The sequence below is a fragment of the Pleurodeles waltl genome, chromosome 6 (assembly GCF_031143425.1).
Source record: "Pleurodeles waltl isolate 20211129_DDA chromosome 6, aPleWal1.hap1.20221129, whole genome shotgun sequence".
Taxonomy (NCBI): Eukaryota; Metazoa; Chordata; class Amphibia; order Caudata; family Salamandridae; genus Pleurodeles; species Pleurodeles waltl.
Genome location: NC_090445.1, coordinates 281,631,281 through 281,649,601, shown reverse-complemented (window position 1 = coordinate 281,649,601; position 18,321 = coordinate 281,631,281). Strand labels below are relative to the sequence as shown.

Below are 18,321 nucleotides of genomic sequence, written 5' to 3'. Positions count from 1 at the left end.
AAGTTGTGCGCGTCCCGCGGTTGCGGGCGCGCTGTGTATTAAAGAAGGGCTTCCCGCCCTATCAGCAGCTGAGGCTGCCTCCGGCAAAGTTTAAAGGGCTCCCGCCCAGGAAAGAAGTTGTGCGCGTCCCGCGGTTGCGGGCGCGCTGTGTATTAAAGAAGGGCTTCCCGCCCTATCAGCAGCTGAGGCTGCCTCCGGCAAAGTTTAAAGGGCTCCCGCCCAGGAAAGAAGTTGTGCGCGTCCCGCGGTTGCGGGCGCGCTGTGTATTAAAGAAGGGCTTCCCGCCCTATCAGCAGCTGAGGCTGCCTCCGGCAAAGTTTAAAGGGCTCCCGCCCAGGAAAGAAGTTGTGCGCGTCCCGCGGTTGCGGGCGCGCTGTGTATTAAAGAAGGGCTTCCCGCCCTATCAGCAGCTGAGGCTGCCTCCGGCAAAGTTTAAAGGGCTCCCGCCCAGGAAAGAAGTTGTGCGCGTCCCGCGGTTGCGGGCGCGCTGTGTATTAAAGAAGGGCTTCCCGCCCTATCAGCAGCTGAGGCTGCCTCCGGCAAAGTTTAAAGGGCTCCCGCCCAGGAAAGAAGTTGTGCGCGTCCCGCGGTTGCGGGCGCGCTGTGTATTAAAGAAGGGCTTCCCGCCCTATCAGCAGCTGAGGCTGCCTCCGGCAAAGTTTAAAGGGCTCCCGCCCAGGAAAGAAGTTGTGCGCGTACCTTGTGTCATTTCTAATACATTTGCAACTAGCCGAAGGTGTCTTGACTGTTTTCCTTATATGTGGACAAAGAAACGTTTGATGCATATATATATATATATATATATATATATATATATATATATATACATATACACACACACATTCATATACGTATACATATTTAATCGTGAGTAAATATCCATGTGTTAAACAGGTTTAAAGAGTATGTGTGTAATTTATTGTTATGACATAGTAGCGATACATATTTCCTAAAGAACTATACATATCTAGAATATACATATAACCATAATAAAAATATTTATCAACACAGGCATATGAGGTCCATTGCTGTTTGAATATGGTGGTTATGAATGAAAGAGCCCACTCTTGAGTAGTCTTCTGAATACAAGATAGTTATCCGTGGATCTTATATTTGGGGCTAATGAATTCCATAGTTTGGCTCCTTGAACGAAGAAGGATGTACCACCTATAGTCTTTTTCTTGTATGTTGGTGTTCTAAGGCGGGGTGCCAATCTTGAGTGGAGGTTTCTTTGTTGAATGTATTTGGTTGTTTTGTTTCTGATAAAAAGCGGACCTGTTCCATGTATAGCTTTATGGGTGATACAAAGCAGCTTGAAGGTGGACCTTCTGGCAACGGGTAACTAGTGTAGTGCCCTCAAGGCAGGGGAGATGTGGGCTTGTGGCTTTACATGTAATAGTAGCCTGGCAGCGGAGTTTCTGAATACGTTGTAGTTTTTTAATAATAGAGATGATCCATGGTAGAGGCCATTGGCATAATCCAGTTTGGATAGTACAAGAGAGATAGTAGCCTGCACCTTGTGTGGAAATCCGAGGTGGGGGAAGATGCCTTGAAGAGTCTTCAAGGAGATAAAGCTTGTTTGTGCTAATTTTTCCACTCGGGCATTCATTGTTAACTTGGAGTCCATGGTAATTCCAGGGTTTTTAACTTCCTCGGATAATTGAGGAAGTGGTCCGAGATCGTCAGGCCAGGCGCATAGTGGGTCATAATTTTTCCAGTCACCATATATGAGTATTTTCGTTTTGGAGGCATTTAGTTTGAGATGGCTGCAAGTCATCCACTGGTCAACGGCTCTGAGGCAACTGAAGATTTGTGAGTTTTCAATGTCTTTGGGGCATTCCAATTTAAGTAGTATTTGTGTGTCGTCTGCATAGTTGTAGCATGTGAGTTGAAAATCATTGATGAGTTCTTGTAATGATATCATGTAGATGTTGAAAAGCAAAGGTGAGATGATTGATCCTTGGGGGACCCCTGCTTTTGTGAGGTACGACTTGGACGAGAAGGGGGAGAATAGATAATATTCGTTCTGTTTTGAAGGTAGGATGTAATCCAGTTGAGAGCAGTCCCTTCTATGCCGGCTTCGTGGAGTCTTCGAATTAGGGTGTCATGGCCAAACGTATCAAAGGCAGCCGAGAGGTCCAAGAGAAGTAGTTCAGCAACTCCATTGCAGTCGACTGTGTTTTTAAGATCATCCCTGGTTGCTGTGAGTGCCGATTAAGTGCCTCTTCATAGGTGGAATCCAGTTTGGTAGTCTGAAAGTATGGAATTGTCTTCAATGAATTGTGACCTCTGGGTGAATGCGGATCTTTCTATCAGTTTGCCCAGTAAAAGTGCATTTGTGATTGGTCTGTAGTTGTTGGGGTCCTGCGAGTCTAGGTTTGTTTTGTTTAATAACAGATGTATGTATGCCTTTTTCAGGTCTTCAGGAAAAGTTCCTGTAGTTAAAGAGTTGTTGAATATTCTTTTTACAGGTGTGGCAGCAGAAGTAGATAAAAGAATGTTCTTGAAGATGTGTGGTGGACAAGGGTCAGAAGGGCAACCAGAAGGCCTTCTTGCTTTGACCAAATCCATAAATTGATTTTGTGATATTTGTTCGAAGGATTGTAGAGTTTGGGTTGGTTTATTCTTAGAGGGGATTTTAGGAAAGCGGTTGGTGCCGATGGTTTTCTTCTGTTTTAAATAGGAGTCCAATATGTCTGCCTTGGTTGTGTGATGTGTTGCCAGTTAGTTTGTGTACCCTTGAGTAGTGGGATTACTTCTTTCCATGCATTTAGGTTTTCGAAATTCATTGAGAATTTTATAAAATTCTTTGTTTGCAGATTTAGTATTTTGAATTCTGTCTGAGTATACATTGTTTTAGCTTTTTTGATTGATGATTTGTATATTCTGTTAAGTTTGTGTAGCTGTGGTTTGTCTTGAATGTTGTTTGTTTTGAGCCAGGTCCGCTGCAACCTTCTGATTTGTTTTCTTTATCTCTTTAAGTTCTGTGTTTCGCAAAGGTGTTGGTTTTCTTTTGTCCTGTTTAGTTTTTCTGAGTGGTATTAGGATATTAAAAGCTTCCTGTAGCCACTCATAAAGCTTTGAGGTTGCTCCATGGTCGATAGGTGCATGTATGTAAGTAGTTGCGGGGTGTGTTGATTTGTGGTGATTTATGTCGGAAAGTTATCAAATTGTGGTCTGACCATGTGTTTGGCATGATGCTACGAACTGTAACTAGTTCAGGCTCAGCACAAATGACATCTAGGATGTGTCCAGCAATGTATGTGGGATTGTGTACAATCTGATGTAGGTTCAATGTGACTAGGACAGTGGTGATAGCTTTTGGATGGGACATATTGGGTTTGTCAAACCAAATATTTAGGTCCCCAAGAATGCATTGGTTTGAGTATAATGTAATAAGGTTTGAGAGCGTATCTAGAAAAGCGTCTGGGAATGTTGAGTTGTTAGGTGGATTTCTGTAAAGGAGGAGAAAGTTACAGGAGGAAGTTCGAGTAGGGTGGCATCTGGTGAGGAGTGCTTTGCAACCTTGTATGGAAATTGTGTCTGTTTTACTGAGATTTTTTGCTTGTTTGAATATAATAGCTAGTCCACCTTTTCTCTTGCCTATACGGTTTTGTGTGATGGTTTCATAGGCCAGAGGAATGGCTTCATGCAATACTGGGGCCATGTCATCTCCCAACCATGATTCTGTTATGAATAGTAAGTCAGGTTGTGTGTCTGTGAGCAGGTCGTAGATGTGGTGCTTATTTTTTTAGAGTGATCAAGCAATTGTGAGCTGGCAGGTTAGAAAAATTGTGTTAGTGGCGGTGTTGTTTTGTTAAGAAGAAGGTTGAGCAGTATATTTTGAGCTTGTAGAAGGTGTGTTGTTAGTTGTGATAACTGTGTGAGGGACACAATAGTCCTGTTTTTCAATCTAGTGTTCCTCTTCCAGCAGGCTTAGGAGGTATTTTGTTGGGTCTGTGTGTGTCGGTGGAAGACTTGGTGGCTGAGAGATACATGAAGAGTGTTCCTTTTTTCGTAGACTAGCCTTATTATGTAATAGACAAGGGGATGCAAAGTTGTTAAGAGTGGAATGTTGTTTATTTTGTTTGGGTCTGTTTAGTGTGGAAGGAGTATGGGGTAGGGGTGGTGGAGGAGCATGTGGATCATAATGTAAGGCTCTAAATTGTGCAGTGGATGAGAGGCGGGTGAAAGAATGTTGCTGTGTTGGGGTGCTTGTGGTAGATGTTTGTGAAGAGTGAGAATGTAGCGGTAAAGATTGGTCAGGATTTGTATTCTTTGTGTAGTCATGAGGGTGGGAGTGGGTGTGACGGAAACTATAATGAAAGTTTGTGTAATTGTGATGTGCTGATGTGTGTGGTCTATTGTGTTTGTGGAATAGTGAGAGGGGATATTCATGTAGTGGTTTTCTGTGAAGGATTTGTATGTAAGTTAGTGCTCATGAGTGGTATTAGAGTACTACAGGGGGTGTTGATGTGTTTTGGAGATGAGTGTATGAGGTGTGTAAGAGGGGATGGATGTGTGTCAGGGGAGTTTATGTTAGTTGTGATGACTGGAAGAGGTAATATGTGTAGTGGAGTGGAGTGTGATGATTGTATGGTTGTGTGTAATTGGTGAAGAGAGGGGAAGGGTGTTTGTAGATGGTGTGTTGGAAGGCTGGGTTAAGGTATTGTCATGATAAAAGGGTGTCTGGCAGGAGCAAATAGAGGATAGTGCTTTTGGTTTGTATGAACAGGGAGTGTGTATCTGGATGGCTGAAAGTGAAGTATAATGTGGTTTTGTGTTGTATGGTTGATGGCAGGTTGTGTTAGTAGGAATGGACAGAGTTGTGTTTGCTATGAGAATGAAGGTGTTTTACTGTTGTAGTTGTGGTGGGTATGTGTATAAGTGTGGGATGTGGGGTTTTGTGTTGGTTGATGAGACATTGCAATCTGTATGAGGTCAGTTTGTGATGCAAGAGTTGAATGTATTTGCTGATAATGTGTTTGCATGTTGATTGATGAGTAGAGAGTAAGGTCCTTTCTGGTCATTAGAGAATTGGGTAGCATTTCTGGCCCTAGGCCCGACCAGTCCCGAAGGGGCCCAAACAGACAACTGTCCTTGTCCTCTCCGCCCTTAGCCACGATGCCCAGGCTGAGACGCCCTGAGCCCTAGGATTATATAGCCCTACTGGCCAATATAAACCTAGTCCTAACCCTAACCAATCAGTTTTGTAACCCTAAATCCCACAACCAATGGGAGACTCAACCCCATTCACCAATCATACCCCTAATCCTAACAAACCAATCACAACCCCAATCCTAAAACCAGAAACCAATAGGGATCTCAACCCTAGTACCAATTACAAACTCAACCCTAATCCAAAAGACCAACCTCAACAACCTATCACAACACCATATGCAACAACCAATAGAAACCTATATAAGGGCCAAGTTAACTGAAGCCCCAGCCCCTACGGGAAGGGCGGAGGGAGCTTCTGCTCTATTCAGAATCTCCTTGGATACAGACAAGCTAGCAGAGTCTACTTTCCAGGTAAGAGAGAGATTGTAAAAAACATTGAAATACTGCTTGTTGCGCACTCAGAAATGTGGCTTTTTCAAGGCAAAAACAGGTGATGCAGACAGTTTCTAAACACAATTGAAATCACAGACACAGATTAAGCAGTCTCCTAAACACACTCTGGTTAGCAACTGAGGTGTATGTAGCCTTTTTACTTAAAAAAGAAGGGGGGGGGGGCTTTATGCAGTCTTTTGCCACGAGGAGGGAAATGTCAAACAGTCACTGCTAAAAAAACATCACTTTAAAAGGCCAAGCTGTCTGAAACACAGAGTCTACTGTAAACAGGCACGGGTAGCAGTAGAAAACACTTTTAAACAAATATTTCCCAGAAAGGTCTGGGGCTCCTTACCTAGGTCTCATAGGAATCCTGATCACTGGACTGTATTAGGGGGCAGGGAAAAAGCTGGGCTCACAATATGGAGGTCAATCTAAATGTTGGCTTAGAAGTGTGGGGATTACCACCACAGTAGCGGAGATCTTTGCAATGATGGATAGTAGAGGTGTATATCTGTGCTTGTAGGTTAGTTAACAGCATTTCTTATATGGGTACTACTATTGTTGTACCAAATGCAGTTTGTTACTAGGCTCCAAAATTACCAAAACATAACATTTACTTTGAGTGGACTTTGGATCAGCACCTTGCTCATGCCTGGATAGCTTGCTTGTTTGTCACAGCAGTCTGCTCTCTATTCTTTGTCCTTAGACAGTATTGCATGTTTCCTCCCTCCTGCACTTGTTCGTCTGTCTTCTCACGATATGCTCCATGTCCCTCTCCTCATTTTAAATCATTTTAAATTTAATTTTTATGGGGTACCAGCAGCTTATAGTGCTACAGAGGAGCTTGCTTCCTTTTTGTCTGTGACATGAACATGCTTATCACTTTGAAAATGTTCATTTACTGATATGGATGTCCACCATATTAGAACTGTAATTTTAAAATGCTCACCATATTTGACAACTCGACATGCATACATTACAATACATTATATCATGGGAAGTGATGTTGGAATGGGCTTTTGGTAACTGAAAACCCACTGCCAGATTGACTGACTTGCATATCTTGACAGCCAGCCTTTGAGAGCCCAGACCTATTTGCTTTGTTTACCTTCAGGTTGCTAAACACCTGTGTGGGAGGTCTATACCTCAAATGTAAGAAGGACTGTGATAATGAAAAGAAAAATGAAGATTACTTGTAAACAATCTGGACATGATTGCTCTTTTCTTGAGCTGCAGCTTTTTGTTTTTGTGGCCTATTGAAAGAAAGTGCGTTGTTCAGAACTAAGCAAAAAAAGTTACTGTTCAACAAAAGCAACGTGACTGTGGGTTCACAGTGAAAGTTACAGTGTCTGAATTACTATTTAAAATGTGGGTATCTCAATCAGTGCGCTTAGCACCTGCTACCAGGTGAGGTCCGTGATTAGAGCAGACCTGAATACGGTGACGTTATTCATTTTATGCTGGATTCGATTTTATATTCATGCAACAAGTTAGTGCTAAAGGTCCTGTGAAACTTTTTTTTCTATTTATTAAGCGTCGCTGGGCAAGAACATTTCAGGCGGTGTTTACACTGTGTGGGATGGTTCGTCACCGGGTTAAAGGCCAGGCTTGCTTGTGATGTTTGCCCAGCCCAATGCGCGGAGACTCGGGAGGCCTTGCGGAAGTCATGTCGGCTCTCGGGCGCCCTTCCTGAAAATGCAAGCACCGTGCTATGCGAATGCCAGGTAGGAACAGCGGCGTATTCCAAGCTCAGTTACACATGTACCTTGCCCTCAGTGGAAGTAGACGGCTGTCCGTGAATAGTCCCTGACGGCTGTAATCTTGGAAACACGGTTTTCGGGGAGAGCGCGTTGCCAAGTAAATAGCAGAACGGATAACGTTCGGCAGCGTTGTCGGTAAGTCCAGCAGTCCTAATTGTGAGCTCCTTAAGAAAGACGTAGTATGTTGATGGTTGAGAATTAGTGAGTGCGCTAACAAACGAAATTTACAGACGAGTTTCAATGTAAACGTAAAAATAATATGAAATAAAGTGTTTCCCATGTTTGTCGAAGAAGAGCAAATACATTAAAAAACCTTTTTAGAGGACGGTTACGTAGTCATGTTAAACGTAGATTTTTTTTTTTTAATCTCTTTATATATATTTTTCAGTACACTAGTTACGTGAACATGATGGGCATCTTTTTAACGTATGTCAAAGCCGAATAAGAGCCAATTGTTCCGAATCTTGTAACCATCGATTCCTTTATTTGGGTAAAAAAAAACGGTATCTCTGCCTACAACGTGCACTTATTCGGCATTTTAACATTAAATTATAAACTCATCTAATTTTCTGATATGTTGTAAAATTCAGCGTTTACAGGTATCGCCAAATTTTAAGAACGGTATGTCCGAAAAGACACAAAAGAAGAATTGTGCAATATTACTGATGTTAGTTTTTTCAAATATGTTTTTTTTTTAATTACGATGATATTTTTGTCTTCGGGCTTTCGCAGATCTTTCAGAAATAAATTGCGTGGTTGTGGAATCCTCTAGCATTTTTCACACTTGCTGACCTAATTGTCTACACCGCTTGCGTCATTTCCTGCATAAAATTAAAAAAACAAAACAAAAAAAACGCATATGTTCGTTAAGGATCTGTGTCTGGGTCCCAAAGACAGACTGTATAGTAGGGCGACCCAGGTAACACAGTGGAAGGTCCCCGTATTACCACTGATGTTGTCATTACGTTGGAGCCAATCGGTTTACTGTTTAGTGAAGGTCTGTCAGCGTTCCTATGTAGCGCGAAGAATGCCTTGTGACCCGAAAAAGCATTCAACATGATTCCATGGGAAATGCCTCTCATTGCGCTCTCAGCATTTGTTGTTTATCAAATAACAATAGTTTCTGTGTTCTGTGTTTCTCTTCATCTCCTCCCACTTGGCTTATCAAACTTCTTTTTTTATTTACATTTGGATAGTTCTTTGCATATACAAGACTACAACAGTACAAGGCATTACTTACCAGTGGTAGAGATGGAGTATACGTAATTTTGAGGTAGGCTGGCTCGCGCACTACACCAGTAATTTTAGCAGATAAAATCCTTGCCAGTCCGTGGCTTTTATTTCATTACACGAGGTTCCCCTGTGACCCCTGCGTGCAACAATGTTCCACCCTCCTTCCTGTCTCCACTCGTACATTATTTTTCTGCTACCCCCGATACACTTCTGGGGGTTTGTTATGGAAGAGTGGCACAAGAGTTTACAGTAAATGGGAGCTGACCATGAGGCCATGGAGAAGGGCATCAACCTGGAAACAAATCCAGGGTTAACTTCCGTGGCAGAAATCCCAATTGCAGCCCTCTTCCTTTTCCAATACATGTCATTTTCTTTTTATGCTTTTATTAGTATATTTTTGAGAGCTGCCCCTCCATCCTACAACTCATCTTCCTATTTTTAGGTTTTATATGTATCCCTGCTCGGCTTTTTGTGGTTTTGTTATTTTTTTTTATTCGAGGATGCATAGTGAAGAACCAGCATTGTGATGATCACTGCTGGCTAAACACTATCTGAAAAATAGCCAAATTCCATTTTAAGCACTTCCGTCTGTAGACTAAATGAATTGACAGCCTCTACATGTAAGTGAACATAAATTCAGCAAGCACTTCCCTTCTGCAACAGGTGTAGTGTAATAGAGAAACATGAAATGTACCAATTTAGCAGAGACCTAGAGGGGCCAATGTACCAATAATTCATTCAAGTTGCTATGCTATGTGAAAGGGAGAGAGCAGGACAGCGCCATAGCCACTAAGATATGGTGCTGTTTCTCTCGCCTCCTGCTGTGGCACACTCTTGGTTGCCTTAAGCCACACGCACATCTTTGCACCCTAGGGCGAGGATATGTACGTGATGTTTTACAAAACATATTTTTGTACTAGTACAAAATACTATGCATAGTCATACTTTAAAACTTTTCTAACATTTTATGTGTGTTGTACTTTACAGCTACATGCAAAGTTTAACACATTTTGAGGAAAAAAAACAGGAAACCTTTTCAACCCTTCTTAGTAGACAGGGCTTTGCGTAAAAATACATAGGTAGTTGCATCACAATGCCCATGTGCCAGCCGTGATATGTACCCCTTTGACGCAAGGCACCACAGAACTCCACTTTGTCTTATATTATTAAGACTACTATCGTGCTCAGACTTAAATCCCAATTTAATATTTTGTGCCAGTTTGTGTCACAGTTTGTGACACTGCAACAGCTCAGAACCTTGGTAAATATGGCTCAGAGGTGTTTACAAGGCACAGAGGATGAAGCAGTTTAACTGGCACTCTGAGAACATAACAAGGTACTTAGAGAGAGAGCTGACATATTAAGTCAACAGGGAAATTACATATGTAACAGAATATCGGGACACACCCTGTGTAACAGTGTAACAATGCCACAGCAGGGTTCCAGTGGAAAGGATAGAGTGGTCCTATCACTGTACCAGAAATGCAGACAATGTAACTGAACAACGGGGATACAGCAGATGCAGCAATGTAACCACGACACAGCAGAGCTAGACAGTGCAATACACAGAGGAAATCTAGAGTGCGAGGATAAACCAGGTGTAACTGTGGTAAAGCAATAGCAGATGTAACAGGGCAACTGCGGCACAGCTAATGGTACTGTGAACAGTCTTAGTCAAAACAGGGCAAACCAGATGGTGTAGGTAATTCAAACAGCACGTGGAGGAGAGGAGCATCCATGTCATGGGATGGATGTTGCCGCATCTCCCTTCCTACAACGGCAGCTTGCAGTGATTTCTTAATGAATTGAATATGCACTATTTCCTGATGATGATGCTTGTTTGAATATTTTCTGGGACTGAAACATCAACATATAAGGAAGGATGGGGCAATCATGGAATGTTATTTCAGTATATTTTTGTAACATGTACAAGTTGGTGTATGTTCTCTGACAGTCATAGCTGTCATGGATATTTTTCTTTTCTTTAAGTATTTTATTGCTAGCATATGACATTGTGCTTGTGCTATTCTCACTGTATGTTTACTTGGTGGCATGTACATAAAGGTACAAATGTTCTTAATAATATTTTTCTAACCAGTTTTGAATTGTTGCTGTTAAGTTATCTCTCTAATGTATATATCTACATATCTGAATATTATAATCCCATGTGCTGGAAGGTAATTTCAGCATCCTAACACTGTGCAATTTAACACCAAGACTGTAGGGGTGGTATTCTTTGTATTCACTGATCTGATTGTTTTTCCCTATAACGGAAGAGGCTTGCTTTTGTGAGCCAGGTATTGCTGACTAAGGACCTCACTACAACTTTGGCGGTGTGACTATCGGACCCCCAAAGCCGTGGAGATGAGGCTGATGTCGACCAGGCAGCCTCATCCCCATCATATTACAATGTTTCCACCAGGGTGACCGGTGGAAACATCATGTTACGACGTTTCTGCTGTTCAGACGCCAGAAACAATGCAGCGGCATTGGCCTCGGCTCTCTAAAGATAGCCGAGGCCAATGCCGTCGCACACCAACACCCTCGAAATAGGCACTGTCTGCATAGCAGACAGTGCACATTCTGAGGGTGCTGGCAGGGGGCCCCTGCACTGCCCACAACATATTTGTGGGCAGTGCAGCCCCCTCTGATCCCCCAGCATTGGCTTTCTGTCAGCCTTTCTATGGAACCGCCATAGAAAGGCTGGCAGAAAGTGAAGTTGTGATCAGCAGGCGGTGCTGCCATGGGCATCGCCATGGCTGACCACGACTTTGATCGCCACCACCCGGTGGTGGTCTCCTGGCAGTCCAACCGCCTGCCACTGCGAGTTTGGTGGGCTGAAGACCTCCAAACTCGTAATGAGGCCCTCAGTGTTCTTGTTATCACATTGTATTGAATCTGACATCTTTCATGCCAGTCTCCTTAGAAGATGCAACAATGTGTTTCAAGCCCTCCTAAAGGGAGAGCTGAAGAACTTTATCAGGACCTGACCTGGTGTGGATTGTTATTATGTTGGCCTCTTAATATTAACTGATACTGAGAGTTTTCCTTTCTTGGTTTTATTTGCGTTGCAAACAGCTTGTACCTTGGTATGCTTGACTTTTTGGGTTTGTGCCAGTGCTTGCATGAGTGACCTTTCTTATTGCTTGAATTATTATGTGGATTCCAGATAAAGGGACAGAAAATGCAGCAAGGAAGTGAGTGTGACAATAAATGTACATTTTTGGGGAATGTTGACAGTGAATGTATCAGGGAGACTGGTCATGCCAAGGACAATGCAACACTTAGGGCAGTGAGATTAATTGGAGAGACCCATGTAATGATATGCAGTAAAATAGCAGATCTTTCAATTATGGTGCATATGTTCTCTAATTACTGTTTGGGAATAGTGAGATAGCATGTCCAGTGGCCAGCAGGATAGATAGAACTGTACAGATTATTGATGAGGGGTGGACAACAAGGGAAGTCTCCAGTAAAATATTACAGCCCTACTGATGTGGTTCATTTCAGCTGGGAATAGGGCAGAACGCCAAAATGTTGCCTTTACTCTCCAGATTACACCTCTGTTGACCCTAAAGTGCCCCTCAAATATCCCCTTCACCCACCCACCCCTCTCTAGAGTTCTCTTAAAGCAACTCTCAATGCTTGAAAGAGGACATATCACTCTTGGTGCAAAAAGTGGCAGAAGTGTGATTCAGGGGACATGGGGATTAGTTGTGACCCTTGGAAGGGAAGGAGGACTAGACTGTCTTGCTGCCTCCCGCAAGTGCTGCTTCTTCTCAAGTCCGCACTACCTGCTCTTTTCCTGTTGCTCCCTGTACTAGGCTGTTGCCTTCTACACCTTTCCCCGCCCTGCATTTTCTTCAAAACTGTTTTAAACCCTCACCAAACTTCTTTGTTGCTTCCCAGCCACCACTCTGGTGATGATTTCTTCTCTCACCCATCCACCACCTTCTCTATTTCTCCCCCGTATCAAGTTTTTATAAAAGAAAAAGTGAATTTATTTTTGGAGGGGCTGGGAGCTCCAATTTGTTACTGGACTGCCCCTTTTTGATGGTATATTTTAAAAATATTTTGTTCAGCATCCGTTATCTTGGAAAGGTAAATTAAAGTTAAGAAAGAAAAAAGGTCTACCTCGTAATGACGCATGTGTGGTGATGCATACCGTCAGACCCCTTTTGGAGGACCACAACCTTTGTGGTGAGGGCCTTTTTTCTCTGACATCCTGGCATCAGTTCTATTTTGAAGCTGCAAACTGGGTCTGGTACACCCCAACGGCACTTCACTCCAAGGGTAGCAATGGTGGGACTCCAAGTCATCTCAGAGAGGTAGAGTTGGGAACAGAGTCTCAGAAATCAAGTAATCACGCAAATGTAATAATGTAAGATCCAGCGCAATACGTCTGCAAGTTTTTTTGTGACAATAGAAATTAATATGTTCTATATGTATTGAGCAAGTCAACAGGGATGCACTACAAGATTTAGGGGATCCTATAGAGAATGAAAAAAAGTACTCACAATTAAAGCTTAGTTGTAGAATCATGATATTGCAGCAGAGAAGCTTCCTTGCATTCTGTGATCCCAAGGTCAGTCCATAAATGATTATTCAGTCCTTGTGCAGGGATAGCAATGATTGATACAATGTCCAACCAAATCTCGATACAATGAGGCTCATTATGAGTTTGGCAGACAGTTTACACAGTCCTCTGAACTTCTGACGGGGAGGTTGCCGCCATAAAGGCTACCTCCCTGCCAGCCCCATTAAGAGTTTCCCGCTAGGTAAGCAGGCAGAAGCCTGACTTTCCGCCCGCTGGCCTAGCGGGAAACAGCCTACAGCATTGTCTCCGGCTTGTAATCGAGCCGGCGGCAATGCTGTAGAGTGCAGGGTGCACCCGCACCCTCACAATGTTCACTGTCTGCTAAGCAGACAGTGAACATTGCGATGGTGCTGGCCAGGGAGCTGAACATTGCGATGGTACTGGCCAGGGGGCCCCCTGCACTGCCCATGCAAAGTGCATGGGCAGTGCAGGGCCCCTCTGTGGCCCCCTGAACTTGTTCTCCACCAGCATTTTCATGGCGCTGGTACAGCCAAGAAACCACTGGCGGAGAAGGGGGTCGTAATTCCCAGGTCAGCGCTGCCCTGTTGAATTAGGACTGCCGCCACCTCCTGAGATCCCAGCGAAGCTGGCTGTTCCCTGGTGGCCCGACCGCCAGGGTTGTGTTGAGGCGCTCAGGTGGCCGCATTGGTGGCTGTCAAGTGACCACCAGACTCGCAGTGAGGCCCTATGTCTCACCAAACCTCGTTAGCCAAAAGTTCACATTGAAAGACTCTCACCTTAAGTGCTTAATTTGAGTCAGTGGTTGCCAGTGAGATCTACTGGCACTCCGTTTTGGGGACCGGCACTTATTTTTCTGTATCAGACAATGACAAGGAGCAAGAGAAAGGAAAACACAAAATGAGAAAAGGATGAGGAAGAGAAGGACGGGAATAACATGACAGATGGCAAGAACCTGCAAGAATTAGGTAAAGGGGCAGGGAGTGTCTGGTAGTGGTAGTGTGCCAACATTTAATAGCACTGCCCACAGGCTTCTGACCAGGGCTTTGAGCACCTGCACTCATTCCTTCACAAATTAAGCACTGCTCAGGCATATGGAATTATCTGATGTAGTGCGTATTTGGAATTACCAAGTTCGGCCAATGGGGTACAGGGCCAGGTGTCATGGTCACCACGGCGCATTCCAGCATCCCTGTCTCATTGTCTTTTCAACAAGTCAGCGGGCATGACTACAGCTCCATAAAGAATCTTCCTCCTTCAGTTTGGGGTAATCGCTGAAGTGCAGAAGAGGTAGAGTCCGCACAGGACATCTGTATCTTTCTCTGTGGCACTCTCCAAATTGGGCAGCCTTTACTTTGTGGTTGTCACTGACTCAGGAGCAGGTGACTAGACAATGAGGGAAGGAGACTAGGGGACAGTGGGCACTTCCTGGGTTTTCTCTGTGCTCTCTGTCATTTTCTTTACCCCCTGTGGCCAGGTTCTGAAACTGGGCTCAGCAGGTGTGTTCTCCCCTTACTATCAATAGACATGATCCCAAGGTCACTTACAGACCTGCAGCATTTTCTAGCAAGGCTTTTCGAAAACAGGTGATGTTCTCTTGCCTTTTGGTGACTGGCTATCAGCAATACATGTCTAGAAACGCAGAGTGTTTCAGCACAGTCAATGAAGTAGTTTAAACTGGAACAAAGAGTGGAAGTTTGGGTCCCACTTCTATGCTATAATTTCAGACGAGTAGTGTAGATCCAGTGTCTCGCTTTAGAAAACAGTTTGGCGTGGTTTCTTTTTAAAGTTAATTTTCCCTCTGCAGCACAGACATATTCCTTGTGCAAGGTGTTGGCTCCTCACTTCAGGTAGTGACGATGCTGTTTTTAAGCTGGAGTACTTCCATCATGAGCACGATCTGTGTGAAGCTCTGCACCTGGCTTTCTCCACGATGGGCCACTCAGAGGAAAATAAAGGACCTCATCTCGCCTCAGAGACATACGGTACCTATCAATATCAAGTGGCCCTGCTAACTGACTCCTAGGCCCCCGCTCTTAACCAAATGGCACTGCACTGAAGGACTAATCAACAATCCCTTGCTAAAAAGGTAACTTAGAATTTCTAAAGGTAATCGTGTCTCGCCCCTCTCTACGTTTCTGTATCTACCGTTACACCTCAGAAATGCTAACAATACACTTCCACCTTTTGGGAGCTAATTCAAAACCACCATTATGTGCCATGCTAGACCAGGGGAAATCCAAAATGGATCTTACTAGTAACAGTATACATATGCGCTTGCAAACATTATGGAGTCCTGTTACCAAACATCTAAGATTCACACGCACTCGGCATCCATGCAGAGATGTGAGTGCATGGTCTGGTCATGACACGCAAGTGGAACTTTACTTGAGTGGGTCTGTAGGCATCACACTCATATCCCTGAATAGAAGTTCTGTTCAGCTAGTGATCACTAAGAGATGGTACACTGTCACCACCACTGACTTCATGGCCAGGGTCACAGATGGCAGACTAGTGCTCAGCCATAAGTATGCTTTTAGTGTGCGACCATGACCTGAGAGCCAGGCTCTGGACCGCAATATCAATTTCATGCCTAGGCCTCCAGCGTACATGCAGGATTGTATGTGTATTGAGGCAAAAATAAAGCCAGTTTGTAAAATTGACTTGCAAGGGGTGCACATCCTGTACTTTACAGTGGGACACTGCTGTCTCAACACATGCAGATATCTTTAATCATGCTGCAGGAGCTTGTTTTTTTTTTTGTTGCTGATGCTGTTCTGCATCACTAAACTAACTTTTTTTTTCTTTTTGGTGACATGGAACAGACAAAGTGAAACGCATTAGCAAAGCCAAGAGATCTGTTAACACCATTCAAAGTCAAGATTTGTTGGCCTTGCCAGCGCTTGTTTTGTTGTAAACCAGTTCAGTTCAGTAGTTTTTGAGATATTTGTGTTAAAAAAGGTGCCTCAGGCTTTGATGGGCTAATCGGTCAGAAGCCAGGGACTTTTGTACATCCGTGGGCAGTCTGCGACTTTGGTTTGAAAAGTGAACAATACAGTTAACTTGCATCAACTGATATTTTTTGTTGCAGTGACTATTGCAGGATGCCAGGCCCTGGTGCCTGTGATGCCTGTCGCTGTTAAGTTAAGAAAAGTAGCATGAAGGGTATGAGAAGCTCACTGACCCGGACCCTGTTCTTGGTTGAACTATCCAAAATTTGGATGACAATTTTTCTTTGTAAAATGTGGACCAGAACCAGAATAGAGACTTATCTGAGTATTTTTTAGATATGTCTTCTTTCATTTTTTCATTGAACAATTTTATAATATCATAACAGTCATATTGAAGCCACACACTACAAAGTCTTGCGTATCAGCTGACGGCATATAAACAGGCTGCAGTATTCCCTTATGCTATGCCACTGCCATACTAAAACCTAACTACAGCTCACCTACATAAAAAAAACATTTGTAGAGAAGTAAGCGAGCTGATTCAATATCCCTTGCAGTCAGGGTTCTTGTGTGTTAAATTGAACACATCAAGGTAAGACACAACTCATTAATATTCCCTACCCTAAACAAAGGAGTATAAAAACTCCAGTGCTAGATCACATTGAAGACCCATCCCAGTACTAACGGGTTACTTGAAACATAAGAGACAATCAATAGTTACAGCTAACTATAACTTGTGCCCCTGCAATACACTGCCTATATTACATCACTTGTGATATGTTCTGTGACATCATTTATGACATCCCTGATGACATCTCAAATTACATCACTGATGACATCATCCAATGAGTCTGCTAGTTTATTTTAAAGTTTACATAGTGGTAGGTAATTATCATATTTCTTTTCTACCTAATTTTGTGCAGCATGTGTATGGCTAATGGGTGTGTTTACAAAATACATGTCCTTCTAATGCTTCATAGGTTTGTAGAGGTATTGAACATGTTATAAATCCTTGTACTGAAGACTATGGGGGTCATTACGACCTCGGCGGTCTTTTCAAAAGACCGCCGAGGCTGCGGGAGACAGAATACCGCCATTGCCGGCGGTATTTCTGTCTCCCTATTATGACATTTCCGCTGGGCCAGCGGATGGTAACAGTGTTACCGTCCGCTGGCCCAGCGGAAATGTCACATCAACATTGCAGCCGGCTCGTAATAGAGCCGGAGGCAATGCTGATGTGCAGCGGGTGCAGTAGCACCCGTCGCGCATTTCACTGCCTGAAATTCGGACAGTGAAATGCGCGACGGGGCTATGCCTGGGGGCCCCTGCACTGCCCATGCCAAGTGCATGGGCAGTGCAGGGGCCCCCAGGGGCACCCCAAGTCCCCTTACCGCCGGCCTTTCCATGGCGGTGTGTACCGCCATGGACAGGCCGGCGGTCGGGGACTCATAATCCCCAGGGCAGCGGTGCTGGCACCGCTGCCCTGGGGATTATGACCGCCAGGCGGAATCCTGGCGGGAAAGTGGAGGGGCCGGCGGTATGGCCGTGGCAATTCCGCCACGGTCATAATTACTGGCGGAACACCGGCAGCCTGTTGGCGGTGTTACCACCAACATACCGCCGGCCGCCAGGGTCGTAATGACCCTCTATGTGCGCAGATGACAGTTGGCAACATGTGTCCAGAATGTTCCATGCAAGCATTTTGGTTCTGCAGAAAAGATTCCGGACAGGACAAAGATTCTAAGTAGTAGATAGTAAGTACTGTAAGCAGCCTAGCTTTATTAGACACAGTCATAGCATAACAATTTCTACATAACATCGAAAACTGTGTGCACCAGATAAGCTATATATATATATATACACACACACATATATATATATATATATATATATATACACACACACACACATATATATTTGTTTGTTTAGCTTTAAAAGATGAGCTATCTGTAAAGTTTCCACACAGTATGAAGGCTGCAGGTAGAATGATTCTTAGCACCTTCAGAGCTTTTTTTTTTTTAAACTAATAGTGTATTTTTATGGGCGAGCACAAAGTGCTTGGTCCATTCTGTAATCTCTCTTTGGGCTTGAAACCACGCCCATGCTACGTCAGTCACTTACATTGGTTCGTGGGCTTGCCTTTTAAAATCCACTTGCTTTCATTTGTGAAAGGCATGCATACGTCATGCCTTTTCTGGTGTTTAGCCCACCTACACAGCACCGATAAAGTACCAAAAACATACGAGGCTCAATGTTTTCAGCCTGG

At 43.8% G+C, this 18,321-nt stretch overlaps 1 protein-coding gene across 6 annotated transcripts in view; it reads left to right on the top strand.

The window, feature by feature from the left end:
* Window positions 1-18,321, top strand: part of TMEM98 (transmembrane protein 98) — a 304,662-nt gene that overhangs the window by 82,549 nt on the left and 203,792 nt on the right. Inside the window, exon 1 of one of the 6 annotated variants that reach the window (XM_069238065.1) lies at window positions 7,140-7,280. The exons of 2 other annotated variants lie outside the window; for them this stretch is intronic. The gene's annotated coding sequence lies outside the window, so the exon portion shown is untranslated. Of the gene's footprint in view, window positions 1-7,139; window positions 7,452-18,321 lie in introns of those variants that run through there. 3 more of the 6 variants (XM_069238064.1, XM_069238069.1, XM_069238068.1) reach the window with 3 other exon arrangements.